General features: G+C 40.5%; 1 long non-coding RNA gene across 1 annotated transcript; it reads right to left on the reverse strand.

Moving 5' to 3' along the window:
• Positions 1 to 3,571: 3,571 nt before the first annotated feature.
• On the reverse strand, positions 3,572 to 22,058 carry LOC122459519. Its single transcript, XR_006280265.1, has 3 exons — positions 20,759 to 22,058; positions 5,977 to 6,090; positions 3,572 to 4,852 (listed from the first exon to the last, which is right to left on the reverse strand). It is a non-coding gene; the product is annotated as an uncharacterized LOC122459519 (long non-coding RNA).
• Positions 22,059 to 27,330: the final 5,272 nt, after the last annotated feature.

Raw genomic sequence — 27,330 nt, forward strand, 5'->3', positions numbered from 1 at the left:
TACTTTATTTAAGAATCAAGGCACTCTGAAGCACATCTTTGGTTTTACAAGCTTGTCAGGACAGGCACCATCTTTCTATTATGTTTGTACAACGCACAATGGGCTCCCAAACCCTAAGTGGAGACTCCAAATAATACTGCAATAGAAAAAACACCTCCACAATGGAAATAATAAATAAAATGATAAGAACAATATATACATGACTATGAGATGAGAAGTCTGTTCCTATCATCATGCAACTGTGGCATGTAAGCCACATAATTTTTGATCCAACTCCTTAGAGGTTCAGAGCCCTAGACACAGTAGACTTTCCCCAGCATGTCTCTCTTCCTCCCATTCACCTCCAGCAATCCCTTCACAATTATTTTTCCCCCACTCCCTAGACCAGAGCAACCTCTTCCATTCCCTCATGCAACTCCTACCCAAAGTGAAGTCATTGTAATAAAGCAAAATTGAGCTCAATGTGCTTATTACTCACTTCTCTTATCGTGTATTGTGAAGTTGCAATTAAAATATTTATTTAAGATTAAATCTTTGCATATTATGTCAGGAACCACTCTTTCACTTGACATATTGGTATTGTTCCATACGTTCTTAGCCATGGCTCCTCTCAATACTCTCACCTTCACTTGCAGCTCCAACAGAATGAGACTTCCCCAGACACTCAGAAATTGTACTTGCAAATACAATTCCCAGCTTTTATGAAGCTTCTGGATGAGTAATGCAGAAACTAATGCTCTTGTTACCTACCAGTTCTCGGTTAGACAATTTCTCTCAGTTAACACTTAACTGACTGCACTCACAGAGTGCCAGAAACGTACCAAGTCTCTATTAGATCATATAAATGATGGATTGTCTATGGAGAAAATACAAGTCTAAAATGTACAACAGGAAAAAAAAGTGTGTGTGGGGGGGGAGAAAACATTTACCCAGAATTGCACTGTCATATCTATGCATTAGATAAGGTTTCAGAGACAAACAATTTTCCCTAGGCCAGTTTCTCTCTGTCGTTATATACTTTCCTAACAGCTCTTTTCCATGCAAGCAATTGCTACAGTTGCCAAGGGATTATACATAATTATGAACAAGAGAACTGCTCCATTCAACAGTGAGTGGGAGGTGGTTGTGCAACAGCTAATGGGAGAGGAGGTATTCAGGAGAAGGAGATACACTTCCCAGTAACATGCAGATTTGCACTATGAAAAAATTTGAGAAATCCTGTTGTGTTTATTATCCCTGTACACCTGATCCCCTGTAATTAAGTCCAGATTCTTAGTTTATTACTTCTTTGCATATGCATCATTTTACCATTTATCTGTCTATAGTTGAACTTCTCTGTCTTCTGTAGTGAGTTCTTCTAAGCATTTCATAGTAATAGTGAAGGGGAATTTAATTATGTATATTCAGGAATGGATAGCTATGTTCCCCCATATACAATGGGCTGTTTGTCGTTCTGTCATTCACGCCACTGCTCTAAATTCATCATGACAGTATACCAATGCTGATAGTGTTAATGACATCGCTGGCCTGAACTGAATATGATCTATAGTAAATGCTTTTGGAAAGGCAACAAACAAGTTTTACAAGGGTCTTTAAGTTGCACAATCTTGGGGACAGATTTCTTAAAATTCTATCCATTTTCTAAGTCCCACAGGCTCCATAAACATACTTCAGTTTGCATGGTCTTCCATAGCATGAATCAACATGTGAATGGAATTTATTGACTGACTTTTAGGAACTAAATGTTAAGTTCAATACTTTGCAAAAGCTGATTTAATTGACACTAAAAGCTTGTTTTTCAACAAGTCAGACCTGCAATATGATGCTCAAAAATACACATGAATTGTATAGTTAATTTGTGCATATAGTAATTGTAATTGAATGCAAATGCCTGCGTCCTGCATGCTGTCATGGTGCATGAAAGTTAAGCATGCAATTGAACATCATTTTTTGCACTCCTGACTTTTTGAATTTAGCCCAGTTAGGTCAGTGGTAATTTTTTAAAAGGAATTGTCATGTTAATGTTTTGACTGATGCAGTGAATTTAATTAAGTTTTTATTGCTACAAATTTAAATTTGATGAGACCACCATGAAAATGTTATAAATCCAATGTATAACAATTTAAATTCCATGTTAGATAATGCTATCCCTTCAAACTTTGGGCTCTCTCTCTTGATCATACTCTTGTAGTCCAGCCATCAGACAAGATCTGGATATATATTTGGACTTCAGCACCACCACTGGAACCTTCAAAAAAAAGCATCAACCTGGCATTCGTCATCTAGAATATAACCTCTAAAGTCCTATAAGGAAATTGTTTTATGCTTGCAGCCAAGTATACATTATTGATCAAGATTGCATTTAAGATGTTAGCTAGAAGTACATCTTAGAAAAGTAATTGTATTTGATCAATTTTGATATTACTTATCACAATTAAATTTATCTCTTTTCATACAGCATAACCACAAATCGTCTACTGTCTAGGGGTCAGCTGTTTTTTTAATTCAATTTAAGTGTAAAAATTGTGTTTATCACATTTAAATACACAGAAATCAGAAAACTGAACAGTTTAAGCTCTTAACGTAATACTAAAACAAATTACACTAAACTGCAGTCTTTATTCAAGCAGAACTTCCATTGACTTCCTCTTCAGGAAGTGTGGCTATTAAAATAAATGCACACAGGTGCCTCAAAGTGTATACTTTCTCTGTGCGCTAATAGGTTTCTTATGATGCATTAAAATGGGCTTGCATTTGCCTGTGCACCACTGGTAGAGACTTTTACCCCCAAACCCAGCATAACTATAGCCAAAGGATGATCACACCAGTTAGTAGGGGCCTCCAGTGACAGAGAGCTGCTAGCATAATGGCTCCTGTGCTAACCCACCACTCTGCCAGCAGAGAGGTAGTGACTAGAGAAAGGGGACTTGGCCAGGGCTTCCCTACAACGCATACGTGCCTACCTGCCAGTTGGGCTCTTTGGGCCCAGTGGCAGTGAGAATAATTTAGAGCATCTCTAAATTATTCTGGGACTTAGCCAGCCCAAGACTGGGGAGTGCAAAGGCCACTTTTGCAATCCTTCTTGAGCAGTGCTGTGAGCTCTTTGGCTGTAGCTACTGATTTAGACCATCAGATCTGATCCTTCTCCCACTGAAGTCAACAGCAAATTTCCGAAGGGTGCAGGGTTCTCTGCCAAATAAGAATATCAGCAAAAACATTTCTCTATCTTTTAAAATTATAGCATTGAGAAGGCATGTTTTGACTTGAGAATTTTAGAATGATTTATATTGGCTAATGCCAAGGAAAGACAACTCAGTTCAAGAAACTTTTGAATATTTGTATTCTTTAGTCCAGAATGATGCAGCAGCAGTTAAAATTAGTTCCACCATTATTTGGAACAATCCCAAAGAAATATAACTGTATACATAATTCATCTTTGAATCAGCATCTTGTTGTTCAGCACTTCTGGACACAGTGTCTCTCAGAACGTCATCTATATACTGAATGTATATCTTTTACCCTCTCAATAAATCAGAAGACAGATGCTAAGAGCCAGAACACAAGTATTTTTACATAAAAAGTCCTTTATTTCTTCCCCTTTTTTTTATATTAATACTCTGGCATATTTCTCAACAGGAGATTGGGAAATACCTTTTATAATTCAGACATCTTATTCATTGGAAATAAGAAAGAAAGAGAGAAATCTCAAAGCAAAGAACAATATCCATGGCTAATTAAGGATACTATAAACCACTAGCTAAAAATAAAATAGATGTAGGTACAATTAAAATGAAATATAAGTAAAACTGCTTTAACACTAACTAGTACATCCTATGGGAGATAGAAGTACCATATGAGGTCTAATCCCACAGACTTTCTTGAAGCAAAGCTCTCACTGAAGCCATTGCTGCTGAGGCCAGTGGAAGTTTTGTCTGAGAAATGACAGCAAGAAAAGGCCTACAGTAAAGCACCTGGATTTAGAACACAGTCTTGAGAAGCGTTGATCCCTCTGAAGTGAACTGAGGATAGCTTGTCTAGACAATGGATATTTTAACTGACATCCATAGTAATTGGCTTTGAATATTCTTTTCAATTTACTGGAGGGCATTTACCAAAGCGTAAGAAATTTCATGCAGCACGTGACTTTTTCCTTCTTTTTCTACCAAATTCATTCTATACTTAACAACAACATGGAACATTCTCCCATGCTAAACGTGATCCCTAATAGACACTGTTCCAGCTGTTCAAGGTTAAATTAGGCGACAACACTATACATTCAAACAAACATTGGGTAAAACAGTCACCTTGCAACTTTTTAAATGGGCAAAAGAAGGAGGAATATAGGACTCTGGATAAAGTTTTCAACCCAGGAAGTAATAATGGCCCTTTCAAAGATACACATTTTGCAAATATCTGGGTTCCTAAGACTTACTTCCTACCGTATTGCCCCTGTGCATACAGTTTCACCTATCACGAGCTTTAACTTTATTATATCACTCTCAAGCTTCCTCTTTCAAGAGATGTCATTCATTTTAGTCCTAAAAATCACCTGCATCTCACAAAATATGATGTCCCCTCACTGTTGTTGCTGAAAATTATTTACAGTGGAACACAGACTCATGAAATTGACATTACAGGAAGAGTTTTTTTTACACTAAAGGAGGAAATTTCACAGCATTGTAAGTCTCCTGCATGCATCATTATACCATCACTCATCCAATCAGTCCATGTAATGAAGTTCTGTTCACTTGCAGTTTATGACTGACCCAAAGGGATGCTAGTTTTGAATTGTTTGTTCTCTTCCAGTCCAACTGCACTCCATGGGATTCTTTATTTGACATTGTAGGTCCACCTGGATTAAAATGTATACATTTTTAAAATAGGTGCATTTTATAAATAAAACAAATACATAAACACATACATATGTGATGTGTCCCATGACTCAAGCTAGTGCAAACTTTGAAATGAAAGTTGTAAGCTTGGACTTCAGATAGGAGAAAATTGACTTCACCTCATTACTCCTTCAAGACCACTCACAAGATGGCCAAAATTGGTGCCAATCATACTCTCCCAGCCAGAAGTTAACAACAATGATAATTTAATAACAATAGTAATTGCACTCTTGTAGTCATCTTCATTAGTGGATTTTTAATGGCTGTACAACCATTAGCTGATTAAGTTGTACCGTACTCAGTAAGACATTCCAGGGATAGATTATAACCATTTCTCCCAACAATTAAATGCAACCACTTCTGGGGCAGAGTACAGCAACTGTAACACCACACAGCAATACTACAGAACAGTTTAGGACAGGAAATAAAGAACATCATTTTCAACTAAAGTTACATGTGGAATTTCTGTAGGTAGGATATAGCTACAAAAATGGAAGTTGGCCTGGACACCAGGCATTTCTGAGCACCCAAGAATCTCATCGACTTCAGAGGGAGCACAAAAAGTCAGGGATTGGGACACAGATTTCCTAGCAGAATAATATGCAGGAATTTTTATATTAAAAAGGGTGGTTTCCTCCTGCATATGCATTTGTAAGTTGCACTTGCAATACCTTTTCTGCAAGGTAACAACACTATGCTCATCCACAGAAACAATATATTTCTTCTAACAACATATTTTAGATGAAAGCATCTCTATGGAGAGTTTTAGATATCCCAGATGGATCATTTGAACACAGTTTTCAATCGTTTTTCCCAAAAAATGTCACATGCATCACAGAATCCTATACATTTGATTTTCATATGCAACCTCTGGGGGGAAAAATACATTAACTTAAACATCATTAAATGAAATTATCTTCTACCTGTCAGTGTTATGGATTTTTTTCAATACTTTCTGTTTGAAGTGGAAAAGTGAAACGTTTCCTCCTCAAACATACAAACCATATAGTTTTCCTTCCTCCTCTGGAATTCTTAACATTCCCAGCGAGTATCATTACTCTACTCCTTCATAATAATAACTCACCTTACAATAGGTACGAAATTCCAAGAAGCCGCCTCTGGACAAGCTCATCAGGACTAGTCCACAATGTGATGGTCAGAAGGCCATTTCTGAAGCACTTGCAGCCACTGATGTCAGCTAAGGAAAACAAATAATTTTTAAATAAGAAAATGAGATTTGACAGCAACGCTGGGAATCTTCTTCTTCGGCACCAAGAGATACTACAGCTGCAGTACCAGGGAGACCCAAAATAGCCACAGAAATCTATTCTAGCTTTCCTGGTCATTCACTTTTTTCAGTGAATACAAAGCTAATATAACAAACTAACTACACCTGAACCAGTAAATCTTCCTGATTAAAACAAAAATCTTGCCCTAAGTAAATATGTCTGCAGACCAGTTGTCTACCTAGAGTAGTTTTCTTCCACATGCCACACCTACCTCTGACACTAAGAAAGAAAGGCTGTCGTAATTTGAAGGCCCCAGGTCCCACCTCCTTCCTAGGTCACTTCCTGTCAGGACAATCCTCAGTCAATTAACCTAGGTCTGTCTATCTAAATACTTATATGGCCCCCACCACTGAACTATCTGAGCACTTTCCAAGCATTCAAAAATAAGAACAACAATAATTATAGCTCACTTCCTTCCTTCCTTTCCAGCTTGTATAAGAAATAGCTTGGTATGTGTGTCTACAGATGTTATTGAAGGAGAGCCAGGTCAGAGATCAGGGGTTTTGCATTTAGTTCTGAAAGAGGTAAAGTCTACTGTCATTCTTTTCTCTTGAGAGAGCAAGCTCTGTAGTGTAAGTCTAGCTTCTGTGATCTTTCATTCTCTTGTGCTCACAAACCTCAGACTGCTGGTTGACAGTATTGTTGTTCTATTGAAATATAGCTGTCTCAGGAGCCAATGACCACAGAAGGAGGACCAATCTCTCAGATGGGTTGAGCCAGTCACATGAAGGGCTTGAATATCAGGGTACAGACTTTTATTGTACTCTGTAGTCATTTGGGAGCTAGTGCAGAGAGAACAGAGCCCAAGGATAATGTGCTCACAATGACCTGGGCTGCTGCCTTTTGTACATCTGGGGTTTTTCGGGATGTGTGGCTTCATTTCTAGGAGTGTCATTTCCTAGATTTATCTTAGAAGGTGATTTTGTCCACTATGTATTTATGAGAGAGAAGTTTGTGACTTCCAGGCCAGATAGAAGATAGATAGATATATCCCTCCTCCGTTTCCTTTCAAAATACCCACTTATACCACTGGCACATATCTAAATAAAGTGCTAACAGTCTGTGTCCTTTGGCTGCCAGACCAAACTAGGGGAACTTTGTGGTTGCTTCGGGTGTGCACCTCTAAGCAACTGGCCCCCGCACAACAATCTGGCCCTAGCAGCTAAGTTAAGGAGAGTTTATAGAGAAATAGAACTAGCAGCAGCAGCTGTGCTGCACACATTTTGGTTGTTCCATAAGCCAAACAGGAGACAGTGACAGAATATTCCCGAAGCAGACAGGACTTTATCAAGTTCTATCCTACATTTTCTCTGTGCTGCTATGCTGAAGAAGTCAATTATACTGTGTACAAAACGAGGCACATTCACAGCTGACATATGCAGTTGCAACATCAATGAAGATAAAAGTGGATTCAGAATCTAATCAGTGAAATCTAAACCATCAAGCTCTTTATTATGCACTTTATGTTGCTCACAAAATAACATGTAAAGCTAAATTCATCACTGGCATAAGTGGACACAAATCCATTGACATGGGAGAGAACAAACTATCTTATAGGAAAGATAATGGTCTTTTGCCAGCATTTCATCCAGTGATTTTAATGGAATCCGGATTCTTCCCTTTATGAGGGTTAATTCACTGATTTGCCAAAGTCATCTACCTATCTATTGTACTTACATAAGAGACTGTGTGGTGCTCAAGTATTTATTTTCACAACATCCTTGTGAGGTAGGGGAATGCTGCCCCCATTTTATGTTATACCCATTTTATGGGCAGGGAACTTAGGCACAGAGAGACTAAGTAACTTACCCAAAGTCACACAGGAAATCTGTAGTGCAGCAGGAAATTGAACCCTATTTTCCGAAGTCCAAGGCCAGCAACCTAACCATTCAAACCAGCTTCCTAACTGACTTGAGAACTCAGTGGGGATTTTGCCTGTAGATTCAGGCCCAGTGGTTGTACATTTCTTTGTGATCCTTGGATACAGGGTATTGTAATAGCACAAAATATGTTTATTATTCATATTACCATCATCAGAAACTTTTAAACCATGTTGCTGACAAATTAAAACTAATACCTGCTTATGGTTGACTAAGACATGATAAACACAAATTAAAGAATAGATTTTTATGTAATAAATTATGTTCTGAATTGATTCAGGATTCATGTAGCAACCAGCTTGCTATTAAACAATAACATTCCATTCAAGGGAAATTAATTGCCATGGGTTTCTTAAATTGGAAATTAATGGACCAAATCATCAACTTCTGGACAATAGAAATATAAAAAAGGTATAACAAACCTGATTTTAATATTACCTGATGTATTTACAGCCATGATTTTTTAATGTGATATCCTCTAATTGAGCCAAGACTTCAGATTTTGGTCCTCTCAAATCTCCCAATGACTTCACTGAGGTCTTGTCTAGCAGAGCCTTGCCTTTTTCCCTAAAATTTCCCACTTTTGCTACCACCAGGTATATTCCAGTTGTGTAGACAACATGCAGGCGTTTTTATCAATATATCACCTATGCCTACTCAGAGATGCTATGTTGTTAGTGATTTATGACTCTGAAGTTTGCTGCTGTAGGCAAAGCCAAAAGGGGTCAGTGTAATTTGGGAAAATTAATTAACCTGGTAGAAATTTTATTTCAGCATAAACCAACAGAAAGGAAGAAAGAAATCGTAATGTTTAATCTGGGCCTTCCCTGCTCCATGGCGCCCCATAACATGCTTCCCCACCGGCCAAGGCCCAAATGTAAGGCACAGTGTGGGAGACTGACTCAAAATAAAAATCCTAAGCTCATTGAGATCAAAAAGGAATTTTGCCTGTGATTTCAGTGGAGCCAGGATTTTACCACTGATGTTTAGGGCCGGATCATCTGAGGGGTAGGGTTGCTAGGTGTCCGGTTTTCGACAGCTCTGGTCAGCACCCTGCCTGCCCTGACTCCACGCGGATCCCAGAAGTGGCCACCAGGTCCCTGAGGCCCCTAAGCACATGGGCGGCCAGGGAGGTCTGTGTGTACCTCATCCCCAGAGACAGCTGCACAGTTCCCATTGGCCGGGAACCACAACCAATGGGAGCTGCAGGGGCAGCAGCTGCGGGCACAAGGGCAGCACACGGAGTGTCTCTGCCTGCCCATGCACTTAGGGGCCGCAGGAATCTGGTGGCCACTTCTTGGGAGCTGTGATAAGCATCACCAGGACCCGGAACCCTGAACCCCTCCCTCATTGCAACCCCCTGCTCAGAGTCCCCTCTCATACTTCAAACCCCTCATCCCTGGCTCCACCCCACACCCCCAGCCGGAGCCCGCACCCCCTCCCACACTCCAAACCCTTTGGCCCCAGCTCAGAGCCCCCTCCTACACTCCAAACCCCTCATCCCTGGCCCTACCCCAGAGCCCGCACCCCCCCCAGCCCAGAGCCCTCAGCCCCCTCCCACACCCCAACCTCCGGCCCCAGCCTGGTGAAAGTGAGTGAGGGTGGCTGAGAGCGAGGAAAAGAAAGGGGGGATGGAGCGAGCAGGGGCGGGGCCTCAGAGAAGGTGCGGGGCAGGGGTGTTTGGTTTTGTGCAATTAGAAAGTTGGCAACCCTACTGAGGTACCAAGTGCATCCTGGAAGGATGTGAGCACACTCACCTCCCCATGACTTCATGGGAGTCAAGGTGCTTATCACCTCCCAGGAGGCATTAACGCTTTACAAGACTGGTTTATTAGTAGGCCAAATCCTGCCATCCTTACTCAGGGAGAATGCCACAGACTCAGTAAGAACTTCAGGATTTGAAGAAATGCAAGAGCTGTATGTTCTATTTAATCTGATAACGTTGAGGTAACAACAACTTTCTGACATAAATGGATATATTGGCTATTGGAAATGGCTATTTCATAGCTAAGCTATGTTTGTTCCTGAATTGACAAGAAACATAAGAGTGGCCATACTGGGTCAGACCAAAGGTCCATCTAGCCCAGTAGCCTGTCTTCCGACAGCAGCCAGTGCCTGGTGCCCCAGAGGGAATGAACAGAACAGGTAATCATCAAGTGATCCATCCCCTGTCGCCCATTCCCAACTTCTGGCAAACAGAGACTAGGGACACTATCCCTCCCCATCCTGGCTAATAGCCATTGATGGACCTTTCTTTTTTGATCCCTGTTATAGTCTTCTCAACATCCTCTAGCAAAGACTTCCACAGACAGACTGTGCGTTGTGTAAAAAAATACTTCCTTTTGTTTGTTTTAAACCTGCTGCCTATTAATTTCATTTAGTGTCCCTTAGTTCTTGTGTTATGAGAAGGAGTAAATAACACTTCCTTATTTACTTTCTCCATACCAGTCACGATTTTATAGACCTCAATCATATCCCCACTTAGTCCTATAATTTCCAAGCTGAAAAGTCCCAGTCTTCTTAATCTCTCCTCGTATGGCAGCCGTTCCATAGCCCTAAGCATTTTTGTTGTCCTTTTCTGAACTTTTTCCATTTCCAATATATCTTTTTTGAGATGGGGTTGCCCTATCTGCACACAGTATTCAAGGTTTGGGCAACCATGGATTTATATAGAGGCAATATGATATTTTCTGTCTTATTATCTATCCCTTCCTTAATGATTCCCAACATTGTTTGCTTTTTTGATTGCTGCTGCACGTTGAGTGGATGTTTTCAGAGAACTAGCCACAATGACTCCAAGATCTCTTTCTTGGGTGATAATTTAGACCCCATTATTTATATATGTAGTTGGGATTATGTTTTCCAGTGTGCATTATTTTCCATTCATCAACATTGAATTTCATCTGCCATTTTTATAGTGAAATGTTTCTGACATATAATTGAGCTAAAGTTGATAAGGTCAGATCACCAGGTTTATTGTGGACATATGAATGTTGAATTGTCAGAGCAACAGCCAATCAGAGTGCAAGGACTTGTATTCTGTACGGTGACTGAAAACTAGCCTCCAGTCCTTATTGCGTGGCTTCAAGAGACCGTCCATTTAATGGTAACAAAGAAGCAAAGCAGTAATTTGTGCTGCATATTAAGTTTTTGTTTGTAACCACGGTTGAGTAGGCAGCACATTGTGTGTGACTGGTTACCTAGCAACTTCAGTTCATTTAGCAAAATTTAATTTCTATGTATTGTTATTTCATGTCAGGTACAGCTGAGTAATAAATTCTTCCATTTTGCTACTTGTTGCATTTAAATTTTCCTTCAGAGCTAAAGCAAGCAAGATCCTGGAATCAAATCAGGGGCAGGGGAGGAGAGGGTAGAATTGAGGAAAGAAATGCCAAAATTTGACAATTTTAAATTATAATTAAGCAGAGAAATGTCCCAGGGAATCCAACTATTCAAGTACAAAAATCCTCTGCTTTTTTCCTGGAAAACAATAATCACTGTTCATGCATCATCATCATCACTATCCATTGAACACTATCTGCATTTACAAATAAAGAGGAAGACATGGTCCCTTTCTTAAGGACCTTACAAGATAAAGGACAATCATTTTTAAGTTATCCTTAGAAAATCTGGAAGGCAGAGAAGTAAGTATTTTCCTCGTATTACAGAAGGCAAATGGAGGGAGAGACTAAGGATCTTGGGGCACTAAAAAAGGAGCTCAGGAGCTCCCCGACTCTTCACCTCTCCCCTAGAGAACAAATGCATTTTATTACAATTACAGCACAAATACTCACTACAGATGCAAAAAGAAAAGGAGTACTTGTGGCACCTTAGAGACTAACAAATTTATTTGAGAATAGCTTTTGTGAGCTACAGCTCACTTCATTGGATGCATTCGGTGGAAAATACAGTCTGTATTTTCCACCGAATGCATCCGATGAAGTGAGCTGTAGCTCACAAAAGCTTAGGCTCAAATAAATTTGTTAGTCTCTAAGGTGCCACAAGAACTCCTTTTCTTTTTGCGAATACAGACTAACATGGCTGCTACTCTGAAACCTGTCAATTCAGATGCATTCTTTGGAAAGTGTCATTCCCCTTTAACAAGCAGCTGCAGTTACCCTGCAAGGTGCAGGACCATAGCAATAGGAAGGACAGGAAATTGCAGTTCAGGCTATTTTGTGTGTCTTTCAAGTAAGGAAAGAGAATTTTTGCTACAAGCATCTCACAGCTAGTTAGTCTATAGTTGGCTTGAGGCTCTAGCCCACCCTTGTTTAGAGTGCCACCTAGTGTTTCACACACATTACAAATATGGACAAGGATACTTATTTCAGTGTTTCAGATGCTAGCCGGAGAGAAGGCTCTGTTACATAATGGAGGTCTGTTACCCAAGGGGAAAGCACTATTTTTTGCATCTAATTTTATAACGCTATGGGTAAACTTCCATTCCAAATAGTTAATAATGAATAGTTAATGGCTACAATCAATCAATCAATTTAGCTAAAGTCAGTAACAAAACCAAATTAAGCTAATTTGATTTTAGCCACTTTTACTCTGAAATTAAGGTGTCCACACAGACTGGCTCTGAAATAAATTTGTTTTGGTTTACAGCTTTTGTTATTTTGTGCAAGTTTGTGTACAGATCCATTCTAAACAAGACATTATTATCTGTGGCTATACTATAACTGTGATGTGCAATACATCTGTCCGTCTATGGGATGCTCAATGAGGCACGAGCCACTGCTTTAGGCAAACACTCCAGATTAGATAGACTGATGATTGGATCCAGTGAGGTAACTGCTATGTTTTTAATGCATGAAGTACTGAATTACCAGATGCATCAGATAGACAAATACAGCTGAATATGATAAGCAGGTGAAGTGAGAATTTCAAAACAGTTACTTCACAGACTTAAATCAGCACTAAGAAACCAAGCTGAATAATAACAATAAGTGAATAGGTATAAATATTATGTATGCCATTAGAAATGTCAGCAGTAGGGACAGGAAAAGTATATTTATGTGCATTTTGAAAACAGAAACTTTGGAACAACATGATAGACCTGGCTAGTCTTTGATTGCAACATGTAGTCCAACAATAGAGGTTAGATTTTAGGCACCACAAAAAAAAAAGTGGGTGTTGTGTGACTCATCTGATTGTCCTGTGATTTTATACATGTTGGAGGGGGTTCTTTACATTCTAGTGAACATGTATTAATTGGATCATGCTTCTTTATGGCTGGGGTGCCTTGTGGAGGGAACCTACTTGACACAGCGAAACTCACTTTCAGTTATTGTGGAACCCTTTTAAGGATCACTGCAAGAACAGACTAGACATTAAAAACAATTTAATAAACATGCATGTATGCCTCGCTTTGGCAATCTATATCTCCTCTTGCTGTATAGATACCAATATATAACATTAATATATACTCCATACTGTTGTTGCATAATTTCAAAATGAAATCTGTGTAATCTGTATGTGTAGTTTACTAATCCCACACATATTCTTAAAACAGTGAAAGGTCTACTAAGTGTGCACTCTAGGGGCTGACAAAAGTTGGTCTTCTTGACTCTCACACAATAAGCAGGTAGTAGTTTTGGACAAAAGGAAGAAGAGGCAGTAGAGGAAAAACTGTAGCTCCTAAACTGAAAATTTGCAGATACTCTTTCCGCTTTCCTGATTAATGTGTCCCTCAGAGAATCCATGGGGAGATTCCTGTTCCAAGGAAACCAACAACAGCTGAATCCGCCTTAGGGGATATGATAATTTGTCAGAAAGATCCAAGGGAGCCTGTATAGTTTCTGAGCAGATTTAGAAAAAAAAATTATTTGGATCTGGGGAACTACATGTTAACTCCAAGATCTCAAAAATAGAAGGACTGACAGGAAGGGATCTCTTGCTTTTTCCACAAAAGAATAGCAGGAGATCTTTAGAAATCATGCTTTAGTGTGGGCTCTCCAACTGCATTACAAAGAAAACATTCATGAGTAAGAAATTCCAATTCTCCAAAACACCTTCCTGGCTAGACGGGGCATTGAATCACAGGTTTAGACTCAGAAGAGTCTCACCAGTTCCCTCTTTTTCAGAGGAAGAAAGTTAAGACAGAAGAGGGTGGAGCCAGAGCCTTGGCTGTTGATTTGTAGGGAAGTTTGGTTTAGGAGAAGTGGCAAGCAAATTTCTTTAACCTGTATAAACAGTGCAAGAGGAAATACTTAGGGTTTCATTGAATAGGTTTTTTTTATGAGTCTTCTTTATTGGATAACAGACTCTTGTCTGGATTGGAATGACAAAAATGATTGATTTAGCCAGGCAAGATCTGGGATAGTTCAGGGAGTTGGAAACCCCTGAATTTAACTTCACCGGAGATTGACCTTCCATAGCTTTGTTGCCCATAGAATCCATAGTTTCAGGAGAGTTCTCTGCTGTTATTGGTGAGCTTCCTGTTCTTCTCAGGCTGGAAGGGTGCTCTGCACAAGGACCACTGACTCCACCTCAGAAGAAGTTGAGGGCCAGGAGGGGAAGTGTTGATTGTTTTCCATAGGTAACATTCTACCACCTTACTCAACAGAACTACTCAAATCTTAAATTCTCAAAGGTTATTTCCAGGAGCCCTCCACATTCTCCCTTCCCTCCCCCCCCCACCCCCAATTCAGGGCTCCAGAATTCAGCTGTGAAGTGGGAGGTCTCTGGGTTTTAGCCCCATGGGCAGAGGAGAGCAAACATTGCCTGTGACAACTATAACCACAGAACTCTACAAGGACAAACGTTGCTTTCTATATTTATTCTTAATTTTAGCCTTTTCTGCTGACTTAGAAGATTTCACAATGAGCTGGCAAGTCAAGATTGTGTCACCAAGCAAGCAGCAGGTGTTGTCTCCCTGGTTCTCTAGTGAGGCAGAATTCAACTGTGAAGCTGAGGAAGAGCTATCAGGGATGGAGGGAAAATACAGAAATGCTTCAGTTTGATGGATTAGTTCCTATCCTACCTCTTGCAGCTTGTTACTTCAGCTTCTTTTGTCAAGTATCTTACGACCCTTCCACAGATTGATAGTAGGGTGGGACAGGAGGGTTAACTTTTTAAAAACAAATGTAATCAAGACAGAGAAGTCACAGACCATGATTTGAGTGTAAACAGTTTGGTGTTAGAGCAAAGTAATACGACAGCAAATGTGGCAGAAGCAAGAGATTTTCATCCAAAGTAAACAGATATCATAATACAATAAAATATTTATATTCATCAGGTCCCCTGGTTATTTTTGTGGTGTCATTTTGTTCATAAACTAAGAATTGCAGCCAACTCATAAAAATGGGTCATCTCTGTTTTCTCATCATCTTTTAATTTGTCCATAATTAATATGTCCCATATCCTTTGAAACCAAGCAATACCATCTGGGAGAGCTTTCCTTTCCCAATATTCAGCAAGTGAGTAGCTGGCTGAGACCAAAATATATTCTGTACTGTATAACCAACAGATAACCTTATGGGGAAATTTAATAATACCACCTGAGACTGTGGCACACTGGGCCAAATTCATCCCTGTCACTTTATAGAAGTCAGTGGAATGACACCAGGAATGAGTTTGGCCTAGTGTGTTTTTGCTCTGGTAGGTGGAGCCGTCAATGTTTTCATTACAAGTTCTTTTAGTGGAATGTGGGACGTTGCTCCGAGATTGCTAGTTATGCTACCAGCTGGTAAATGCCTGTGAATACAAGTGCTGTGTTTCATTTCCATGTTTGTACGTGTGAGTGCGATCTTTGTTTTCACAGCTGTTAGCCCATTTGGAAAGATTCTGTTCCTTTACAGTTAGGGATTTGCTGCCATATATTAACAAGGGCTCCCTTGCAAACTCCAAGGGAAGCAAGTACAGCTCTTCCATAACCCAGGTGGTTGGAGGAAGGGTCAGTGATGGTGCTTGCAGAGAGCATGGGACCTGGACTGGAACATCTATTAATGTATTGCCCATTTAGCAAACAAACAAACAAACAAAAAATGCTTTTCACGAGGAAGAAGACACATAGCAAAGAAACTAACAGGAACTGCACTTTTCTGGAAAGGTTTACATTTTCCCTGAAAAACAGAGCAAGCTCCCTGGTCGTATAGTGCAGTGTTGACAGAAAATGCATTCTTGAATTTGAAAGGCACTCCACTCCTGCAGCGTCCACCTCTTTTTGTGACTCAGCTCTAGCTGGCTCATGTTCCAGTCCTACCCCTAATAGAAGGTCCAGCAAAAACAAAATGTCCAATATGTCCATCCCTCTGCCCTCAGTTCTGGGCCCAGTGGTTCATACACCCTTCTCCTCAGGCTCTCAGTCTTCCTTAGCGCCTTCTCAGGGGCTTCATGGGATTAGTAAGGGAACCCAGGCCCACCATCTACACATCCAGAGATCCTAAGACAGGCAGTCAACATTCACTCTTCCAGACTTTTCGCTGCCACCTCCCTGGACTCCTTTCTACTAAGTCTGTCAGCAGGCTCCTCCCACAACCTTTCCAAGTTCACCCTTTTCTCAGGGCCAGGACTCACAGGGCTCTCCCCTGCAATCCCCTAACAAAATCTCAAATGTGCTTCTGCCCTCCTCCAGTTTAACCTTTCATCCCGCTCTATTCCTCAGGTGAATGCCTCCCAGAGATCTCTCCCTGGAAGTCCAGATCCAGCCCTATTAGGGCTCACCACTGGAGCTTGTTCCACCCCAGTGACAGCTCTGTGTGCCTCTTGCCAGATTTAGCTACTCAGAAGAGGAGTGCAGGGTCTACTTTCCCCAAGGCTTGATCCTCCCAGCCTCTCCACTCTAGTCCCAGAGAGTAGCTGCAAATTTATCCCTGCAATCCCTGCTGCTCCAGACTTCCTGCCTTCATAGTTACCATCAAGCTCCTCTCCCAGCTGGGACTGATCTTTAATGGGGCTTGGCCCACTCTTCAGGTGAAGCAAGGGTATTAACTGGCACCTGAGGCCCACATTAACCCTTTTAAAGCCAGGATGGGATATATACCCCACCACACACCTTTTAGTCTTGGGATGGAATAAAAAAAGAGAGTGAACCAAATCCCTTTTAGTTCCTTGTAAGGGACTTGATGCCACACTGAGTGCAATACAAAGGATCAGACAGATTAGATTCCTGCCTTCTATCAGGGTTAGTGGTGGCATTTTAAAAGGCTCACAGCCAGTACATTTTTTTTTTTAATTCAGAATTTGGAAACCTAACTGTGGAGGGGTCACTTGCCAGCCAGTGTACCCCCTTATGGCCTGGAATGGTACAGCAGCCTCTGGGGCTCCAGAAGCCCCTGTCAACAGCCCCACCAAAATTGTGGTGATTTACCTCTTCTCATGACTCAGCTCTTTGGCCAGGTTGCTTATAGCAGTGGTTCTCAACTCAGACAGTGACTTATCTATACTCTTCTACATACTATATCAGCAGTTCTTAAACTATGGGTGAGTTAATTTTAATGGGGTTGCTAGGCCCAGTGTTCGACTCGCTGTGGCCCACGGCAGAAAGCCAAAGCCTGAGCCCCGCTGTGCAGGGCTAAAGCCAAAGCCCGAGTTTAAGTGAGGTTAAACTTGGGGTATGCAAGACAAATCAGACTCCTAAAAGGGGTACAGTGGTCTGGAAAGGTTGAGAATCACTGATGTAGAATAATCTTTAGTTGTGTACCCACACCCCCTACTGGTATGTTTTTTCTGGAGCTTTAACTACCCATGATATTTTTTGTATAGAACTATGAACAGTTTTTACTACAAACAAAATTTAAGCTGTATTGTCTTAAAAAACATGATAGCAGGAGCAACTTCACATACTTTCTCTGGCAAGTTGAGGTGAAAACTAATCAAAACATATAGACTAAAACAAAACTGGTGCTTCTCAGCTGAACAAACACTGACATCTGTTCACATCAAACTACTTTTTCTAACATCCGCTGTTAAATCGTTCAAGCCTGATTCTCCTCTCACTTATACTTGTGTAATTCTGGAGTAACAATTCAAATCAATAGTTAACAGAGGTGTCAAACTGGTGTGATAGGAGAATCAGGCTCAAACTTGACTATGTCATGCTAATAAGGCAACACTGACCAATCAGCTAAATTACTCTGCCAGATTTAGTTTCAATGTAATGTTAATTATGTTGTCCTACTACAGGAGCTTATAAATAGAGCTTCTGTTTTTTAATTTTATTTTTAACTGATAAACAGATTAAAACAAATCAATACCAAAAATAAAATGAAATTGGCATTCATCCAACAAACATTGGAAATGGTTACTTGTGTCTAAGGGCTTCCTTAGACAGAACAAAAGCAATGCAGACTACTGGGGTGTGATTTCTAAAGCACACTAATGTGTTGGGCATTAAGTAGTCCGTGTAGACCCTGCTGGTGCACACTAAAGGTTCTCTAGTGTGCTTTAACAAAGTGCTGTTTGAAAAGTACTATATTAAAGCACACTAGGGGACATTAGAAATACATTACTCATGACAGCATATACTACTGTTGTCTAGCCTGATTCCCCACTCTGGCACTTTGAGTGCAGGTGGGGGTCCACAAGGATTCTAAAAATTGATACTGGCCACTCCAGGCTTGTATTAAACTTCCAAGGTTACAGCTTTTTTCTGACCTTGGATGGGTAGATGCTGCCACCACCCAAGTTCTAAAACCCCTTTGAGAACCCAGGAAGGCGCACTTGGGAATTCCTTCCTATGGGGTACCTTCAAGCCCTTTCACGCCCCCTCCAGGGAAGAACTGAGAAAGAAAATAAAGGAAATCAGCTATTCTCACCAGCTAATTAAACAACATGTGCACAAACCTTTTAGGACAGAAAATCCAATCCGTTTTTTTTAAAAAGGTAAGTTTTATCAAAAACAAAAAGAAAGAAAATACATTTGAAAACTCAGGCTATTGCTAGATTTTAAAAACCCACTTACAAGAATTAAGCATTGAGAATAACCTTTTTGAGGTCCAGCTTAAAGGTTACAAGTAAAACAAAAGCATTTGGGGTTAGCACAGAGGAGTCCACAAGCTGTAGGGTAATAAACCTAATTGCATCATCCTAGACATTTCCCAATTTACTTATATATCTGGGGGTTTCAAGTGAGTAGTTTCTAGGTATGATGCAGATGATTTTTCATACCTAGCCCCAAGCTTCTTACAGCACAGTTCCAGCCCCGTCTTTGCTTCTCTCCAAGAACAAGACAGACAGACAGAAACAAAAAGGGGAGTCTTGTTTCAATTTTAAAAAGTTCTAGCCTTCCCATTGGCTTTTTTGACCAGGTGCCCACTCAATTCCTTTTACCTATGCATCACATTGACTTTTAAGCCTTTACAGGTAAAGTAAGTAGAGAACACCTACTAAGAGATTTTATAGCTAACTGGCTGGCTGAGTCCATAAAAGGGAGATCCCACCTCCCCCCACATTCATTTATCACAACTGCAATGAGTAAAGTATATAATATAGAATGATTAATCATTACAGTTTATACAGAGAGAGCCCTGAAAACCCTGATTTTTAAAACTTTATAAAAAACTCAAATTGGTGAAAAAATAAACCCTGAAAAATTGAATTAATAAACCTTAACAAACAGAAGCCCAGTTTATACGGCAAATTTGGTACATAAAAATATATTTCATTTTTATACAAGTCATTGTGGACAAACTGTATGATAGTTCAAGGGCACAGCCAGTTTGATATGTTTCTATTGTAGCTCCCCTATAACTTTCAATTTTAAAATCATCCATTTACTCTGAGGGCAAAGGAAAACCATTTTGTAAAGTTTGAAGAAAACTCATAAAACAGTTTTAGCTAGAACTCATTAAATTATTACTCTGATTTGAAATTTTGACTCGTCTAATATTTTTTGCCCTGCTAGTTCAAAAATGGTTGCCCCTTCAAACTTACAGCTCAGTTTCCTCATATAGTGGTTCTATTTGAAGAAAATAGGTTATGATCAAGCAAATAATTACATTTGATAGAGGGGTTTTTTTGTGATTAGTTTTGGGCCCAACCCTGCTCCTTTTGACGGCAAGCAATTAAAGGTTTTTGCCATTGACTTCAGTGGGAGCCGGAGCAGGCACTGTCCGTGTATGTTGCTGCAACAGACTAGGCACTCTGGGAATTGTAATTCAATAGGGGATCATGTGACCACAGGCTGTAAGCATGGCCTGTTGGGGCCAAAGGCCAGGACTATGCAAGAGGCACCTAGCTTTTTATTGTGTGAGACCAGCGATGAGGCAGATGTTTGTAAGGGGCTTGAATGCTGTGGAGGAAGAGCTCAGTAGGGATCCAGAGTTTGAACTGAGATTGGCAATGGGTGCCTGTTTAGATGGAGCTAGGAATTGAGTCTGGGAGAGGTTATTTGATACATCCTGTAACATAAATGCCCATCGCTTCCTGGGCAGAGAAGTAGCCAATACATTGTTAGGACAGTTTGTCAACTGGCCATAGCTGGAGCAGGAACAGGCTCAGAACAATGAGACACAAAGAATGGCTCATCATATAAATAAAGAGTCCAATGACCATATACCAGGTCTTCGGTCCAACCCTAGTCTCAGGAATCCTTGACTCTCACATCAGGGTGGCTTTTACATCCCTTTGAGAGAGAAGACATGGGACAACCCACATCTTCTCTCTGTTCTGGGATCTAGTGCACAAGCCCTGTATTAAGCAGCCAAAGTCTGCTTCCTTAGGTTCATTGATGTTTCCCTAGGCCACTTCCTACCTTCATCCAGGTCTCATTCACAGAACTCCTCCTTCCACTGCTTTGTGCCACTTACTGCCAATTTGTAGCTGATGCAAAGGCCCCTTGAAAGCCTCCTTTCTGCCTGAGAGGGAGACTCTTATCCCAGCTGTTGATGGTCCATCAATTAGCTGCAGCTAAGGTGGTATGTACTTAGTTTCTTAACCTGTAGGCAGCTGTGGCAGGACGGGGTTTACACATTACACTACTCCTAGTGGGCCAAAATGAAGTCTGAAAAGCAAATAGCTAACGATGTAAAAACAAACAATAAGAGATTTTTTAAGTATCTCAAGCAGGAAGCCTGAAAAAGAATCAATGGGTCTGCTGGGTCACCATGGGCTAAAGGGAGAAATTAAGAAGATAAGGATGTGGATGAGAAGTTAAATAATTTCTTTGCATTAGTCTTCACCACTGAGGATGTTGAGGAGATTCCTACCCTAGGCCTGGTAACAAAAATGAGGCATTTTTACAGATTGAGGTAGCAGAGAAAGATGGGCTGGGAAAATAATTATTTAAAATGCAATAACTCACCAGAGTATACATCCAAGAATTCTGAAGGAGCTGAAGTATGAAGTAGATGAACTGCTAACAAAAAATTGTAATTTCTAATTAAAAATATATACTGTTCCAGAGGACTGGGAGATTGGAAATGTTGTACACATAATTTTAAAAAGCCCAGGGAATTATAGACTCATAGCTTTACATCTGTATCCAGCCAATTGGTTGACTCTGTAAGTATAACAGAATAACAAAACACCTGGAAGATCATGATCTTATAGGATCTAACCAGCATGAACTCCACAAAGGAAAATCACATCTCACTAATCTCTTTGAAGTCTTTGAACACGTCAAAGGAGTGGATGAAGGAGACCTCTGTAATTTGAAGGGCCTATTACAGGAGTGGGTTCATGAGGTTCTGTGGCCTGTGAGGTGCTGGAGGTCAGATTAGATGATCATGATGGTCCCATCTGGCCTTAAAATTTATTAGTCTGTGAGTCTAATTAGTTGACATATGCCATTTATTTAGACATCCAAAGGTGTCTAACAAAGTCCTATACTTTGAAGTTACTAAAAAAGCTAAGTAGTAATGAGGTGAGAGTGAAAGTATTGTCATGGATCAAAAACTAGCTAGGAAACAGAGAGCAAAGAGTATGAATAAATAGTAGATTTTCATTACAACAAAAGATCAGCAGCAGGGTGCCTTAAGGTTCAGAACTATGCATTGTATTTGTTAATATTTATTTATGATCTGGAAAGGGGGTGGGGCACAAATAGTGAGGTAGAAAAAATTATAGATATCAAAGTTATTTAGAGAGACAAGATGGGTTAGGTAATATCTTTTATTGGATCAACCTCTGTTGGGGAAAGAGACAGACTTTTGAGCTTTCAGGTGACGAAGAGTTCTGTGTAAGTTCGAAAGCTTGTCCCTGTCACCAATATAAGTTGGTCCAATAAAAGATATTACCTCACCCATCTTATCCTGGGAACAAGATGGCTACAACAACATTGTTAAAAACAAAGTCAGGATCAGAGAAGACTGTGAGGAACTTCAGTGAGACCTAACCAAGCAAGGTGAATGGGCACCAAAATGGCAAATGAAATACAATGTTCATAAATGCAAAGTACTGCACATTGGAGCAGAACGTTTAAACTACTCATACACTTCACAGGGTTCTATGTTAATTATATCAAGCCAAGAAAGGGACCTGGGCATCACTGCAGATGTCTCAATGAGCAGCTGTGGTCAAAAAAAGCTAACAGGATGCTAAGATGCATGAGAAATAGTGCGTGTAGTACTGATCATCCCATCTCAAAAAGGATATTGCAGAACTGGAGGGGGCTCAGAGAAGGACAATGAGAATGATCAAAGGCCTGGAAAAACTCCCATGTGAAGAGAGAAGGAAAAGACTGGGAATCTATACTTTAGAAAGGAAATGAAGAAGAGGGGACATGATAAATGTATATAAAATAATGAAAGGTCAAAAAAAAAAGTGCATCAGGAATTTCTGTCCTCTGTCTCATAACATGAGAACAGAAAGACATTCATTGAAATTAAAAGGTGGGAAATTCAAAAAACTGATAAAAGGAAATACTTTTTCATACAACATGTAATTAGACAGTGGAACTCATGGCTATAGGATACTACAGCCAAAAATATAGCAGAATTAAAGAGAGACTGGATATTTATATGGATATCAAGAATAGTCAGAGTTATCATAATTAGAGTTTGCTGGGAATTCTCCATTTGAATTTTTTTTCCTAAGGAAAATTCACTTTCCACAAAATCAAATTTTTCCACAGGAATATTTCAATTTTGCTTGAAAATTTTGATTTTATGTTGTAAAAATCATTCCCAGCTCTGGGGCTCCCCTGGTCCTCTGTCACTCACCAGACTGGCTGCCAGGAAGCTCAGGCTTCCAGGTTCTTTGGCATCCCCCAAAAGGTGCTTACAGGACTTCCAGGATCTTGGCTTCCCAGCAGTCTTGGCTTCCAAGCTACCAGGATCCCTGAGCTGACCAGCTCCCCTCTTAGTGGGCTGCTGGTGCCCTGGGAAGTTCAGGGAGCATCAGAAACATTTTGAAAAAGGTAAAATCAAAATGTCTTTTTCGCTTTTTTAAACAAAACTTCAGAACTCCTGTTCTGTGTGAAACTTTGATTTTGTTGAAAGTGCAGTATTTCTCATGGATTTGGAAGTCCAATTTCTGGTCAGCTGTAATCATAATAAATGACAATAAAATTGTTGGAAGTGATTAAATCTTATACTTTGGAATATAAACCAATCTTTAACTATTAGAGACCAGGATGAGAGCTCTGAGGGGGAGGGGCAAGGGGGGGGGAATTGTCCCATATCTGCCAACAGCATGGGTCTTATACTTCTGAAACATCTGGTACTGGCCACTTTTGAAAACAGGATACTGAACTAGACAGACCTCCAGTCTGATCCGTTATGGCAATTCCTATGTTCATGTTCAATGTGATTTCTTCATACCATAGTACATTTGATTGGTAGCACTCCATCAGACATCGATGCTATTGGAAAGGATGTCACCATTTCTGCCAACTACCAGTTCTGGAAAGTGAGTCCACTTCTGTCAGGATTGCTAATAGAGATGCAGTGCTAGCTGCACCTCTGACCCCTCTCTCTGAGAGCAACCCCTCAGGCCTCATGGAATCACACAAACCTCCCACTCCTAGACCGAGCCCTGGGCTATGGTACCTTGTGGATCAACCATGCTTATCCCATGAGTTTGACTGTGATCAGCACCTGCGGATCTTCCTTTTCGCAGGCTGTGACTAATGGATTACAATGACCCAGAACAGCCTTCTTAAAACAAAAGTATTGTTTATTTAGCCATAGGAGCAAAGCATTCCAGAGAAAAGGATCTTAAACCAACCAAAGATCTACACACACATGTATCTTTCCTAAAGTCTAACCATTCTACTGGTGGGGACCTGGTAGATCTAACTTCCTCCAGACTTCCACAAAGGCGGCTTTGGGTTCTCAGTCTCAAAAACCTGTGTCACCTTGAGAGAGAGTGTGTCTCTTTAAACCTCCCTTGTCTTTTGATTCCTCCTTCACTGGGACTGATTCATTCCTGGGGAAACTTGTCTGGCAAGCCCAGATAGGGGTAGTACCAGAGCAAATAGCTCTTATGTTGTCCCTCAAATGTTTGCTGAGAAGTGTATATCTGGATCCATCTCCCCCCTCCCTGGGTGCATTTCCTGATAGTCCTGCTATTGAATTAACTCAATAGATGCATACAGTAAACATGACAGGTCAACACAGAACGTTAATAATTAATTCATAAATTATTACAGGCAACTAAATCCATCACAATTGCTTTGACAATTAGCAACTCCTATGGTATCATACTTCAAGACTGAGCCAATATCTGCCATAAGATTGGGGTCGAGACATGACAAGCACAATCCTTCCATATATGGAGCTACTGAACATTTCTGAATAGGGCATGGCCATCTCTAACTGCTAATCTAAAGGGAGACTATGTTCTGAGTCTCTCAGTTCAAGGCAGAAGTTAACAGAGATGGACAGGACAATGGAAAGCCAAAGGTTGGATAAAGTGGGCCTGACCCTGGAAGGTGTTGAGTGCCTCCAACTCCCAATGATGTCACTCATTAGATGAGTAGAAGGTTGAAGGTGCTCAGAACACTGCAAGTTCAGCCTCAAGGTGGAGTTGCAACCCTAGCCTCAATTTCACTTCTCCTCAGTCACAGCCAGAAGGCAGAAATCTTTGGCCCAGGCTCTGAGCCAGAGGTGAGCACGGGAAAGAGTGTGTTCTAAAGATTAGAGGAGAGAGAGGCAAAGAGCCATTCGTGAACTTTCCTTAGTGTCAGTGCTCCGTTTCTTTCCCTGAGAAAGCTAACTGCTGCTCTTGACATGTTTGATGTCAGATGGAGGAACAGATGGCTCAATGGTTCATTTCAAATTGTTCACTCAGCCAAACAGCACAGCACAAATTGCATTAATTGCTTCACAAAGAACTAAGCGCTCCACATGTCCACAGCTGTGAATCACTGAGATGTCTTCTCATTATTCTAACTTGACAGATAAGTTAGGAACTCATCCATATGCGGGGAGGGGGACAGAGTAAAGGACTAAAGCACATAGCCGGAAAGATGATGTCTGTGATGGGTACTCTGCAAGTGACAAGACATTCTATAGAGTCAATTGCTCCTTTGACACTTGGTTGAGCCTTAAAGTAGTTTTATCAGCAAAATGCCACTTTGTGAACTAGTTTGTCTAATAATGTAAAAGTCATGCAATAATACACTTACTGAAATATTGAGGATGGGGGAGGGACAAGGAAGAAGCATTACCCATCTAACCTAAAACCAAATTGAGACCCATGACTTCCTAAATATCTTAGATACATAGATACTAAGGTCAGAAGGGACCATTCTGATCATCTAGTCTGACCTCCTGCACAGCGCAGGCCACAGAACCTCACCTATGTCTGAGCTATTGAAGTCCTTAAATCATGGTTTAAAGACTTCAAGGAGCAGAGAAGCCTCCAGCAAGTGACCCATGCCCCATGCTACAGAGGAAGGTGAAAAACCTCCAGGGCCTGTTCCAATCTGCCCTGGAGGAAAATTCCTTCCCGACCCCAAATATGGCAATCAGCTAAATCCTGAGCATATGGGCAAGATTCACCAGCCAGATACTACAGAAAATTCTTTGCTGGGTAACCCAGATCCCACCTATCTAATATCCCATCACAGGCCATTAGCCTATGTATCATGAATATTTAAAGATCAATTAATTACCAAAATCACATTATCCCATCATACCGTCTCCTCCATAAACTTATCAAGTTTAATCTTAAAGCCAGATAGATCTTTTGCCCCCACTGCTTTCCTTGGAAGGCTATTCCAAAACTTCACTCCTCTAGAGTTAGAAACCTTTGTTTAATTTAAAGTCTAAACTTCCTGATGGCCAGTTTATATCCATTTGTTCTTAGGTCCACATTGGTACTGATCTTAAATAATTCCTCTCCCTCTCCGGTATTTATCTCTCTGATATATTTATAGAGAGCAATCATATCTCCCCTCAACCTTCTGTTAGTTAGGCTAAACAAGCCACGCTCCTTGAGTCTCCTTTCATAAGACAAGTTTTCCATTCCTCGGATCATCCTAGTAGCCCTTCTCTGTACCTGTTCCAGTTTGAATTCATCCTTCTTAAACATGGGAGACCAGAACTGCACACAGTATTCCAGGTGAGGTCTCACCAGTGCCTTGTATAACAGTACTAAAACCTCCTTATCCCTACTGGAAATACCTCTCCTGATGCATCCCAAGCCCGCATTAGCTTTTTTCACGGCCACATCACATTGGCGGCTCATAGTCATCCTATGATCAACCAATAGTCCAAGGTCCTTCTCCTCCTCCATTACTTCTAATTGATGCGTCCCCAGCTTGTAACTAAAATTCTTATTATTAATCCCTAAATGCATAACCTTACACTACTCACTATTAAATTTCATCCTATTACTATTACTCCAGTTTACAAGGTCATCCAGATCCTCCTGTAGGATATCCCGGTCCTTCTCTAAATTGGCAATACCTCCCAGCTTTGTATGATCTGCAAACTTTATTAGCACACTCCCACTTTTTGTGCCGAGGTCAGAAATAAAAAGATTAAGTAAGATTGGTCCCAAAACCGATCCCTGAGGAACTCCACTGGTAACCTCCCTCCAGCCTGACAGTTCACCTTTCAGTAGGACCCATTGTAGTCTCCCCTTTAACCAATTCCTTATCCACCTTTCAATGTTCATATTGATCCCCATCTTTTCCAATTTAACTAATAATTCCCCATGTGGCACGGTATCAAACGCCTTACTGAAATCTAGGAAATTTAGATCCACTGCGTTTCCTTTGTCTAAAATAATCTCCTTTTTTGAGAAAGTAACAGATCAGGTTGGTTTGGCATGACTTCCTTTTGTAAAACCATGTTGTATTTTGTCCCATTTACCATTGACTTCAATGTCCTTAACTACTTTCTCCTTCAAAATTTTTTTCCAACACCTTGCATACTA

Source organism: Dermochelys coriacea, chromosome 3 (assembly GCF_009764565.3).
Source record: "Dermochelys coriacea isolate rDerCor1 chromosome 3, rDerCor1.pri.v4, whole genome shotgun sequence".
Taxonomy (NCBI): domain Eukaryota; kingdom Metazoa; phylum Chordata; order Testudines; family Dermochelyidae; genus Dermochelys; species Dermochelys coriacea.